General features: G+C 52.4%; 1 non-coding gene across 1 annotated transcript; it reads left to right on the plus strand.

The window, feature by feature from the left end:
* Positions 1-74, plus strand: TRNAK-CUU (transfer RNA lysine (anticodon CUU)). Its single transcript has one exon. It is a non-coding gene; the product is annotated as a tRNA-Lys (tRNA).
* The last annotated feature ends 12,090 nt before the right edge of the window (positions 75-12,164 follow it).

Raw genomic sequence — 12,164 nt, forward strand, 5'->3', positions numbered from 1 at the left:
GTCTCTGTGGTGCAATGGGTCAGCACGTTTGGCTCTTAACTGAAAGGATGGTGGTTCAAGCCCACCCAGGGACAGTGATAAGCCTGTGCTACTTCCTTGCTTTCCTGCGGGCAGGGCCGGCTTTAGGCCAATTCAACCAATTCCCCTGAATCGGGCCCTGCACCCAAGCCCTGCTGGTGCACTGTACTAGGGTGGACCAGCTTCCCCAGGGCGGAATTTGAAGGGCCTGGGGCTCCCAGCAGGGACTGGAGCCTCAGGCTGTTTAAATTGCCACCAGAGCCCCACTGCTGGAGACTTGGGGGCTATTTGAAAAGTCTGGGGCTCCCCTTGCTTCTACTGCCCAGGCCCTTTAAACAGCCCCCGGAGCCCTGCCACTTCCCCAGGGCTCCCGCGGCTATTCAAAGGGCTGGGGAGGTGGAAGCAGGGGAGCCCCAGGCCCTTTAAATAGCCCCCGAGCCCTGGGCTGCTGCTGCTACCTTGGTAGAGGAGGGGGCACTTACTGTACAGGGTAGGCTGTACCCCCTGTACCCGCACCCCTGCCCACAGCCAGCCCCTGCTGCACCCCCTGCCCTGCCTGCACCAGCCCCGCACCCCGTGCCCTGTCTCCAGTCAACCCTTGCTGCACTCCCCTGCCTTAAGCCAGCCAGTCCCACACTCCTCTGTCTCCAGGCCTGCCAACCCCTGTGCACTCCTCTGAGGCCCTGCCTGAAGCCAACCAGCCCACTCCACCCCACATCCCCCTGCCTGCTGCCAGCCCCTGTCAGCAGCCAGTCCCACACACCCTGCCCTGCCTGCAGCCAGCCCATTTGCAGCCAGTCCCGCACCCCTGTCCTGTCTGCAGCCAGCCCCGCACACCTTGCCCTGCTTGCAGCCAGACCCTACCTCCAGTCATCCCCTGCCCTGCCTCCAGCCAGCCCCATGTCCACTGGTGCCCTGCAGTTCCCAGGGCAGTAACCCTGCACACACGCTGCAATGAGAGGGGCAGTGAACAGCTGTGACCCACACATGTGCACAGGGTGACTAGACAGCAAGTGTGAAAAATTGGAACAGGGTGGGGGTAATAGGATCCTATATAAGCAAAAGACCCCCCAAATCGGGACTGTCCCTATAAAATCGGGACATCTGGTCACCCTAGCACACCCCCAGGGAGTGGCGGGGACCCACACATGTGAAACGGAGCTCATTTCTAGTTCAGGCCCATCTTTTTAAAAAAGAATTTTAGGTAGGGTTAACACACATCCGTATTTTCCTGGACATGTCCAGCTTTTTGGTTCTTAAATAGACCATCTGGGAGAAATTTTTAAAAATATGGATGTATGGTAACCCTATTGGTACAAAAAATACATACTGTGGCACATCCCTTAAATCAGAACTTTTTACAGGGAACCGGCTGCTAAGAAATGAAAGGCTTCTATTTACATGGTTTTTTTTTTAGTCATCCCTGCCGGGGCCCCGCCGAATATGTTCGAATTGGGCCCCGCACTTCCTAAAGCTGACCCTGCCTGCGGAGAGCCTCAAAGGTTCCATTTTGCAGCCTCTTGGCCTCAGTGCGTTCAGCTAGTGGCCCAAAGACCAGGCTGGATGTCATTCAGAAACCCATCTCCCAGCAGCTGTTCCAGAGGCTCAGGTTTAATCCTCAAGGCCGAGCACAAAAACTTTCGGCCAGGAACATTTCGCTCTCTCCTCGCCTCCGCCCAAGTGGCAAAGGAGAAGCAGACGAGACACGCCGGCTCAAAGACGCCTCCCTCCCACTTCCCTGTAGGCTGTGCAAAGCTCTTGGCCTGCCTCACGCCTTGTCAGGAAAGCGCGGCCATGCTGCTCACGCCTGAGTCACGTCCGCAGCCTGGCCTGCCCTGACTGACGGTGTGCAGAGCCACGCCAGTCAATGGCAGTTTGAGTCAGGAGCCTAGGCTCTTTCCCCTGACAGCCACACACACAGCACTGCCTGGTGTCCCGAGAGCCTCCTTCCTGTTCTCCCGCAGCACATGCTGCCTGCCAGTATGGGTGGGAAAACCGGACCAGGAAGTACTGCAGCCTCATTCCAGGACAGGAGGCCCTCGCCATACCCAGGCCTGCCTCTTGCCTTCAGTCCAGGTAGCCTCATGGCCTAGGCTCTTGGTGCTCTGCTGGTCACTGCCTTGCTGGAAGGCCCTGAGGGAAAAGAAGCAAGCACACATGTAGCAGAGGATGGCTTTGATCCATTAATCTCTGGGTTATGGGCCCAGCACACTTTTGCTGCACCATTCTGCTGGTTTTTCATGACCGCTGCCACTCAGCCACCACTATCTGGATTAGCACCTTATGCGCTCTCACGCTGGCAGGCAGATGCGCAGTCTGCTAGGCAGCTGTCCTGGTCACAGGATATTACAGCTTCTACAGGGTAAAAGGGATCTATATGGGGTTTGGACCCCATTGGGAGCTGGATAGCTGAGTGCCAGAGACGGGAGCACTTCTTAAACTGTTTTCAGTTAAGCCTTCAGCTTCACCCTCACCTGAAAAGTACTCACCATTAAGGGGTATGGGTTCCAAATGCCAAAAGCATGTGGGAGGTAAGAATGGGTGTTTAGCTGTCTGTGGGTTTTTTAGTTGATTTTCTTTTTGCTGTTCCTGGTGTGTAAAGACAGAAACATTTTTGAATCTCTTAAAATTGTTGTTAGTCCTACAGTCCCTCATCTTAAGCTTATGCTATTAGATCTGTTCTGTGATATATTCTGGTTCTGAAAGGTAGAAGGTCGCTCTGTGTGTGGCATTATGGAGTGAGGTAGCAAATGTTGGTGGCAGCAATGGGGCATGTGCCACAACAGTCCTGCTCCCCAGCTGCATTCCCTGAGTCCAGCCTGCAAAATTTCCATGCAGTCAGAGTGGAAAAGAGCATTTTACCTCACTGTGAAGTTGCTTACAACTTTCAGTGTGGAAGTGAGATCAGAACCCCCCCACTCTAAGTACATCTAAAATTTATACTTAACTATTAGTGATCTTCGGTCTGTAGTATAGAACTGCATTTGTACTACAATTACAAAGAGCTTTATTTTTAAACTAGAAAAGAAAAAAAGCCACAAAACCTGCAGTTAGAAGCTTCAAAAAAGACCCATAATACTAAATTTAAACATTCATTTTCAACCTTTTTTATTTCACTCTGCTTTGGAACCCATGTCCCTTGCCTAATGAGATATATGTAGGTTCGGGTGACTCCCAAAAGCATGAACTGCTAAGGACCGTTCTACTGTCCTTGATTCATATCACCAGGATAACTACACTTTATTACTCCTGCCCTAATAAGAAAGAGATTGGGGATCTCACAGCAGCCGAAATGACCATTTGGACAAGCACCCCCATCATGCAATGCAGGGTGGGTGTGACCATGCACATCAGCAACAAAAGACTTTTACAACACATCACCCACAGATGACAGGGTAGAGTTCATTCTGACCCTGCTTACATCCTCCCCACAACCAAGAATTGGTGCTTCTGGTAAATCATACTCCCTATTATACCAAATCATTGGTATTGAATGCTGAAGTCACAGCTAGCAAAAGTAGCCACCCATCTCTGCCCTGCAGCATCCAGCTTAGCCCTTGTTAACACATAAGTCAGTGGATTGTTCTCTGTCCATACCTGAAACTGAGCACCACACAAGTAGTCTCCAAAGTTCTCAGTGATGGCCCATTTCAAGCCCAAGAACTGCAGCTGGTGGATGGGATAGCAAGTTTCGCTATCAGACAGTCCTCAGCTGGCAAAGGCTACAGATTTACATTTGCTTTCCACTTCCTGGTACGAGACTGCTCCCAAACCCTCCCAACTGGCATCAGCATGCAGGATAAATGGCTTGTTTGAGTCAGCAGAGACTAGGACTGGCACATGAATCAGGCAAATAATGATTTCCCGTAAAGCTCTGTCACATCTCTCATCCCGCCATGTCCCAAATGGAGAGGAGAGGAGCCCCTCCCCTGTCCCAGCCCAAGAACACCAGATCTGTGGAGGCAAGATGTCTGTAGCCCAAACCAGCTGGAGCTGCTGGGGAGAGAAGTTCTCCCCTCAGCCCAGGCCCACTGGAGTTGCTATTGCAGTGGGGGAGAGATGCCTTTCATCTAGTTCTTAGATGCCCTGATAAGAGGGGGGTTGAGTTTTTTCTTCCCACCTACAGCTCAAACTTCTTTTTCCCCCACCACTTTCTGCTCTAGCCTGATCTCTCTCTTTCACCTCAATTCTCTTTTTCCTGGTCTTGTTCCAGAGCCCTGACAGCCCAGTTCCCTGCCCTAACCCCGTGCCCTCTACTGCACCCTGAACCTCTCATTCTAACCCCACCCTAGAGCCTGCACTCCCAGGACCACTGCCCTCATCCACCTGCACTCCAACTCTCTGTCCCATGTACCCTGATTTAGGGTGTACTAATAATATTAATTTGGATAATATGATGAAAATTTAATTTATTAGCTTACATTTTATTTAATTTAATTGAGTTACAAAGTTACAGTTTCTTTACTGCTATTCAATAGATACATAGGGCATTATATGCAACAAAGTTTTGGTTAATGTCTCTTACCACACTTCCTTGATAACCTGGTGGTAAGAGACACAGAACCAGCCTTGCAGTTCAGGTTTCTCAATTCTTGAGTGAAAGATGCAGCGCTTAGAAAAAGCTACTGTTACTTAGGGTTTACTTGACTAAGTTAAACTTAAAATTAAAACCTAATAAACAAAGAATAAAAACTTACGGAAATGGAGCTTAGCCTAGTTCCCTTGAAACTTAAAGTTTCAGAACAAGTACAGCCTACTGCTAGTACATAGAGAGAGAGTGGAGGAAGTAAGTCAGAATGATAGAGTGAAGTGCTCTAGTGAGGTGGGCTACCTCTTTTATAGGGCACAAGCACCGGAAATCCTTCCTCCTATGTCCAAATTTCATTCCTCACCCACAAAACGTTAGGGTACGCTTACTTCACAGGCTAGTATGTTTGTGCATGTTGATGACATGTACATATGCACATAAGTTCCCTTGTGTTGTACCTGTTAAGTCTGTGGGTAGAATACTGAAAAAAAAACCCTATGCCATTCTCCATTGTCGATTGGTCTAAGTAAAGGTCTTAGACAGGCGTGAGTACTTATCTATTTAAGTAACAAGATACAGGTCAACTTTGCTTTCTTAGTAAAAGGTCACAATATAGATATGCTAACCTTGCCTTAGCTTAACATACAGGATATGGCCTGTAGGGTCTCGTAAGTCATGTGCCCCAGCCTCCTAATCATTTCTATTGCCCGCCGCTGGACCCTCTCCAAATTGTCCACATCCCTTCGCATGTGGGAACCCAACCCCAAAAGTACCCACATTTCACCCCAATGGCCCCCAAATGCCAGATTTTAATATGTACATAGGGTGCTCCCATGGTCATGTCACTCCCGAGCTCTCCAGTGGAGCCTGCTGGTGGAGAACAAGGTCAAAATCAGCCAGGACGTCGCTCAGTCAATTCCCTGTGCTCCCAGCAGGTGGTATCGGAAAACTCCAAGATGGCTCACTTCCCTTTCTCTCATCAGCTTCAGGCCCCAGGGTTACAAATGCCCAAACTAGTTGGGATTCTTCCCTGGGCTCAGGGTGTGGGACTGCTCTGAGGGGATGGACTTGCACACTTGGGATATTAGTGCAAAGATACAATTTCAATTTCTCTTAGAGAAATTTGAGGGCAATTTATATTTGATAAAAATCTTATTTCGTGAAAGGAAAGCTGCAGTGATAGCCTGGTTACTGGGGTGCAAAACACTTTCCTCCTGCAAGAAACAAGAAGTTAGAATTAGACATTTACATCATTTGTTCCAATGTTGGCACAGGTTTAATTTTGCTTCTGTGCAGGTTTGTTTCAGGCGGTGACTGTTTTGGTTTATTGGGTTGTTTTGGTTTTTTAAGTTGGAATGGAGATTTTAATTGACATTTGCTGGATTCGAATGGCTGACCTGCAACACCAGTTTTGGCATACTTCTGCATATTTTATACAGATTTGGCCAGTATTCAAGGATACAATTCTTTTATAGGAGGTTTTAGAGTTCAGGCTTATTTATTTGATGTTATTTTATCATCCTGCTGTAGCACACCTTTTTGATAAAACCTTGAAATTATTAATTTATGGCATTTGTTAGTTTTTATTTTTAAAAACAAAGTTTTTCTTAATGTTTGGGTTTTAAATTAAGCATTGTTTTTGGTTTCAAATTTTCATTTAGGTTTTGGTTGTTGATGGGATCTTTAAGAACTTTGGATTTAATACTAAAATTTAGACAGATTTAGCTTATTGAAAGTAAACTGTTCACTATTTTATTTTAATAAAGGTTGTATTGCTGTAAAACCTGGCCAGTGGGAGAGGAGATGAGCCTGGCCTTTAACTGAGAAGGAGCAGAGGCATGGGAGAGGCCAAGTGATGGGGGGGCACAGCCCCCCAATTTTTTTTGTCTACCCACCTCAGTCTCCCACCAAACGAGAAGAGTCTGATGCCACTCCTGCTGGTCACTGGGTATCACTGCTGCTCCATGGGAAACATGCTCTGTGCATTACCCAGCTTGGTGAGAAATACACTCTGTGCCTTACCGTGACTGGTCCGTGGGTGTCACTGCTCCTAGAAGGCAGACACACGCTGTGCATTACACCACCTGACCTCTGGGTGTCATTTCTGTATCAATGGAAACACTTTCTGTGCATTACCCTGAATGACCACGAGGTGTCACTGCTGCTCCAAGGGAAACATACTCTGTGTGTTACTCTGATTGGCCACTTGCTGTCAGTGCTGCGCCAAGCAAAACACCTTCTGTGCATTACTCTGACTGCCCACTGGGTGTCACTGCTGCGCCAAGGGAGACATAAGAGCGGCCAGACTGGTTCAGACGCAAAGGCCATCTAGCCCAGTATCCTCCTGTCTTCTGACAGTGGCCAGTGACAGGTGCCCCAGAGGGAATGAACAGAGTAGGGAATCATCAAGCGATCCATCCCCTGTTGCCCATTCCCAGCTTCTGACAAACAGAGGCTACAAGCACCATCCCTGCCCATCCTGTCTAAGAGCCCTTGATGGATCTATCCACCATAAACTTATCTAGTTCTTTTTTGAACCCTGTTATAGTCTTGCCCTTCACAACATCCTCTTGCAAGGAGTTCCACAGGTTAACTATGCAACTGTCTTGAGTTTACCCCCCCTCCCCTGGCAAGGTTGTATATGGAAAAGAGGAAGAGGATGAGGAGAGCCATGATGTGTCTGTCAGTGGTTGGTGCCTCAGTTTCCTCTAGGCAGCAGTGCTGCAGGCTTCTTTGGTCTGTGCCCATGCAACTGTGTCTGGGGAAGGAGGAGTAGAGGCTCATTCTTCCCAGCCCCACGCCCCACTCCCAGCAGCTGGGGAATCCAGGCCAAATTTAATCCTGGTAGCTGAGCTGGGATTAGCCTTGGCTGGGGTAGGGCTGGGGAGGAATTGGGAGGGATACAGACGCACCTGCTGTGAGGGAAGATCCTCCCATTCCCTGCCAACCCCATTTACTCCTTGCAGTACGGCACCCCCTAGCATTTCTTTCTCTGTCATGGGAGCTGTCTGCTGTTTCTTCTCCCTTAGCATCATCTCTCCCCATCCTGGAGCACCGGCATTGCCCATCCTGTGCAAACAGGCAGGCCCCGGTGTGCCCCATGGCACTGCCCTGCAATTGAGGAGACAGCTGTTGGATGGAGCCATATCAAAATATGGGGGTCGGCAAGGCTGGGGACCAGGACTCCTGGGTTCTCCCCTCAAATGTGGGAGGGGAGTGGAGATTAGGGGATAGAGTGGGGGAAGGAAAGGGCTGGGATCCAGGGCTACTGCTTTTTCTGTTTTTCTCCACCTCCTGCAGTTGCCTCGATCCTTTCAATGTGTTTCTTGTTCCATATTCATTTGCTGACTTGTGTAAATCACCCCAGAGGTGGCTGCATCTCAGTGTTGGGTGAGGCACCCTTGGCTGCATCACCTCCTAACCGCGTCTCTCTCCCCCTTCGGGTGACCCTGCAGCACTCAGCAAACATCCACAAGATCATGGGGCACTTTGAGCACTGCGCAGGCAGGGGCCAGGCGCCCAGCCCTCCCTCCAGAGAATGGGACACAGCATCGACTACTTTTTACAGGGATTAAAAAGGGGCAAAGGAGGGCAAATCAGAGGAGTAGGTGGCCAAGGTCTGATCAGGGGGTGGAAATTGACTGGTCGGGGGTCAAGCAGCTGGAGGCAGAGTTAGGAGAGGGACTGAAGGCAAAGTCAGGGAGGTGGGAAGGAGCCGGATTTAAGCCCAGAGGGAGGCGCTGCCAGAGGGTTAAACCCCGGCACAGGCAGGGGCCGAGGGGGAACAGTTATCCCGGTGGGCTGAGACTCCAGTGTTTGCAAACATGGGTGGGGGGAGCAGAGGGCTTTTCTATTTCCCCTCTCACAGGCAGCACCTCTCAGCATGGACTTCCCAGGGCTGGGCTCTTAAAGACACAGGCATCCCACTGCCTTGACACTGCAGCTCCTCTCTGATGTAACCTATTGAGGTGCTGCAGTAGGAGACTCAATTCAGTGAAACTGGGCATTCCCTATACGCCCCCCAGCCGGGGGGCTGTGCACCCCCTTCCCCGATTTTCCCCAACACCCCCTCCCTCAGTGGTCAGGTAGTTACATGCAGCGCTGCCAATGTTGTCATTGGTTGCAAATTTGAATGGAAATTGAAACGTTAACACACACTTTAAAAGCAGATACAACGTAGGAAAACTACTTGTACCTGAGAAAGTCAAATAGGTTTGGAAAGTCTGGACAAAGCCGGGTTTCCTCACTCAGCTGTTGTGTTTGCTGACAATGTTGGTGCATTGGCTTCAGCAGTGTTGGCCAACCTTAGAATTTCAAATGATGATTTGTAAGCAAGGTGTGAATGAGCTCCCCCCTGGCAGCTACTGATGACCAGGGTTGGGGGGAAGCTTTGGGACCAGACTGTATTTACATGAACTCACCTACTCTGCTGAGGTATCCAGCGGACAGAGCTGGGCTGCCTCTGCTCTAGGTGCCCAGAGGAGGGAAGGTGTGTGGGGCTCCAGCCTGGGACACTTCCTCCCTCCTGCCAAGGCCTAACTATTAATCCCAGCGCTGGCACTCCTTTCTTCAAGCACCATGTGGGCCAGAGGAAACGTGTGGTAGGAAGCACAAGGGCCAAGCTTGTGAACATCAGGTGCAGCAGCAAGAATCCCAACTATCAGGGTAGCAAGTTCTAGAGCCCTATCCCATTGTGGCCATCCCTGCCAAAGACCTGGCTCTCGGAGGTGTGAGTCACCCAGCAGGAGGGGAAAGATTCACTCTTACACAGCTGGAGACAGGGGAGTTGAGCTCTGGGGCATTACCACAAGCATGGGTGGGTGGCAAGTTTGTAGAAATTTTGGTGGTGCCCAGAACCCGCCCTCAAACTCCACCTCCACCTACCTAAGGCTCTGGGAGGGGGTTTGGGGGGGATTAGGGTGCAGGATTCAGGATGGAGTTTGGGTGCTGGGTGTAGGCTTCGGCAGGGTTGTAGAAAGGGGTAAGAGGTGCAGGCTCTGGGGGTGGGAAGGAGTGTGTGGGAAGGGGTGCACCCTCTGGGAGGGAGCGTAGGGCTGAGGATGAGGGATTCATGATGCAGGAGGGGGCTCAGGACTGGGGCAGAGTATCAGGGTTCAGAGGGAGCTCAGGGTTGGGGGTGTTGGAGAGGCTGAGGGCAGCCTGCACTAGGACTCTGGGGCAGCAGTTCTGCCCAGAATCCCTCTACTCCAGCAGCAGGAGCAGGCAGGGGACAGGCACATGCTGTTTTTTGTCAAGCAGGGATGCACCACAGCAGAGGGGAGGGGTGCCATGCAGGGGCCAGGGGAAGAGACCCAACTCCAAATATTGCTGGAGCAGGGCCCCCAGCCCTGAATGTTCCTGGAGCACGAGCACCACAAATGTATATAACCTGCCGCCTATGACCGCAAGCTAACACAAGGTCCCACTGAGATTTGAACTCAGATTACAGGATTCAGAGTCCTGAGTGCTGCCCATTACACCATGGGAGCAGCTTGTGCTGCCTTCTCTGCACATCGGTGACCCTCATGGGGCTGGTTTGTGTAAGGGGGCTCTTGGCCCTTTACTAAAACTTAGTGTGTTTGTGTGGGGGGGGGGGTTGGTTGGCTAGTTCCCAGCACCAATAGAAGGGGGAAGGATCAATGGGAAATCAGGACCCTGAGACTGACAGTCCCCAGGGACAATGGGGAGAGGCCAAAGCTCCAAGTTAGCTGCACTGACAGGCCAGACAGTGTAATCAGAGAGTCACCAGGCCAGGGGGTCCCATCCTCCATGTGAGCTGGAACTGCCTGGGCGAGAGTGGGGCAGAGCTAAGGAGAGAGCAGGAGCCCGAGAAGAGCCGGGGAGCAGAGCTGTGCAGGTGTAGTGCCAGAAACTGCTGTATGTAGGAATTTGCAACCTGTAGCAGTTACTGATACCTGAGGTTGTTCTTATTTGCTGACTTGTCCTAATTGACTAAAACTTGACAGTGGTTTCTCTAGCAAACGCCAGTCCATGGCCCCTTGGTCCAGACATCCTCCTTCATATCACGCTAGGGTGACCAGATGTCAAAGATGAAATATTGGGATGTGAGGGGCGGAGCAAAAAAAAAAAAGCCAGAGGGCCCCCCTGCCACCAAGCAGAAGTGGCACAACCCCATCTCCAACTAATTCTTGGCTCAAACCTCTGCTACACCCCCAGCTCCCCCATCCTCTCACTCCTGGGCCCAGCCTGGGCTCCAAGCTCTGCAGCCGAGCCATTATCCGGGCCCCTCCTGCAGCTCCTGGGCAACGGGTGAACCAGGCAGCTCCTGGCAGGAGCGTGTCCGTCCCACTTGTGTCTCCGCCCCCCCCCCACCTGGGCCCTGCCTGCTCCATGCTGCCCCCACCCCAATGCGCTGCCCGCAGGCTGCAGGGCAGGAGCAGCTTCTACGCTGCGCTCCTGGCCAAGGCCATGGCCAGTGTGCAGACCTGCGGGGGAGGGGCGCAGCCTTCCCTCTCCAGGTCTGCAAGGGGAATGTAAAGCGGCCGTTCCTGCGGGAGTAAGGCGCTGCCATCCCTCCCTAGCTCTGCCAGAGGACTGGGAAGCAGCAGTATTAGCAGGGGCAGGGAGCCTGATTATTTCCCCGGCTCTGCGAGGGGACTGGAGAGCGGCCTTTCTGGGCGCGTGGTGTGCTAGGTTCCTTCCTAGATCTGGGACGGGAGTGGGGAGCGGCCATTACTGTGGGAGCGGGGCGCTGGGTTCCCTCCCCAGGTCTGCCAGGGTTCTGGGGAGCAGCACTTCCTGCGGGATTAGGGCACTGCCTTCTCTCCCTAGCTCTGCGAGACCACTGGGGGGTGGCCCATCCTCCGGGATTAGGGCGCCGCCTTCTCTCCCTAGCTCTGCGAGACCACTGGAGATCAGCCCTTGCTGTGGGGGCGGGGCGCTGGCTTCCCTCCCCAGCTCTGCCAGAGGCCTGGGGAGCAGCCTTTCCTGCGGTATTAGGGCGCTGCCTTCTCTCCCTAGCTCTGCGAAACAACTGGGGAGCGGCACTTCCTACGGGACTAGGGCGCTCCCTTCTCTCCCTAGCTCTGCGAGACCACTGGGAGCGGCTCTTTCTCCGGGATTATGGCGCTGCCTTCTCTCCCTAGCTCTGCGAGACCACTGGGGAGCAGTCCTTCCTGCAGGATTAGGGCGCTGCCTTCTCTCCCTAGCTCTGCGAGACCACTGGGGAGCAGCCCTTCCTGAAGGATTAGGGAACTGCCTTCTCTCCCTAGCTCTGCGAGACCACTGGGGAGCAGTTCTTCCTGCAGGATTAGAGCGCTGCCTTCTCTCCCTAGCTCTGCGAGACCACTGGGGAGCGGCCTTTCCAGCGGGATTAGGGCGCTGCCTTCTCTCTCTACCTCTGCGAGACCACTGGGGAGCGGCCCTTCCTGTGTGCGCGGGGTGCTGGCTTCCCTCTCCAGCTCTGCCAGGGGTCTGGGGAGAAGCCCTTCCTGCGAGATTAGGGCGCTGCCTTCTCTCCCTAGCTCTGCGAGACCACTGGGGAGCGGCTCTTCCTGCGGGATCATGGCGCTGTCTTCACTACCTAGGTCTGCGAGACCACTGGGGAGCGGACCTTCCTGCGTGGGCGGGGTGCTGGCTTCCCTCCCTAGCTCTGCCA

This window comes from Gopherus flavomarginatus, chromosome 5, assembly GCF_025201925.1.
Source record: "Gopherus flavomarginatus isolate rGopFla2 chromosome 5, rGopFla2.mat.asm, whole genome shotgun sequence".
Lineage (NCBI taxonomy): Eukaryota > Metazoa > Chordata > Testudines > Testudinidae > Gopherus > Gopherus flavomarginatus.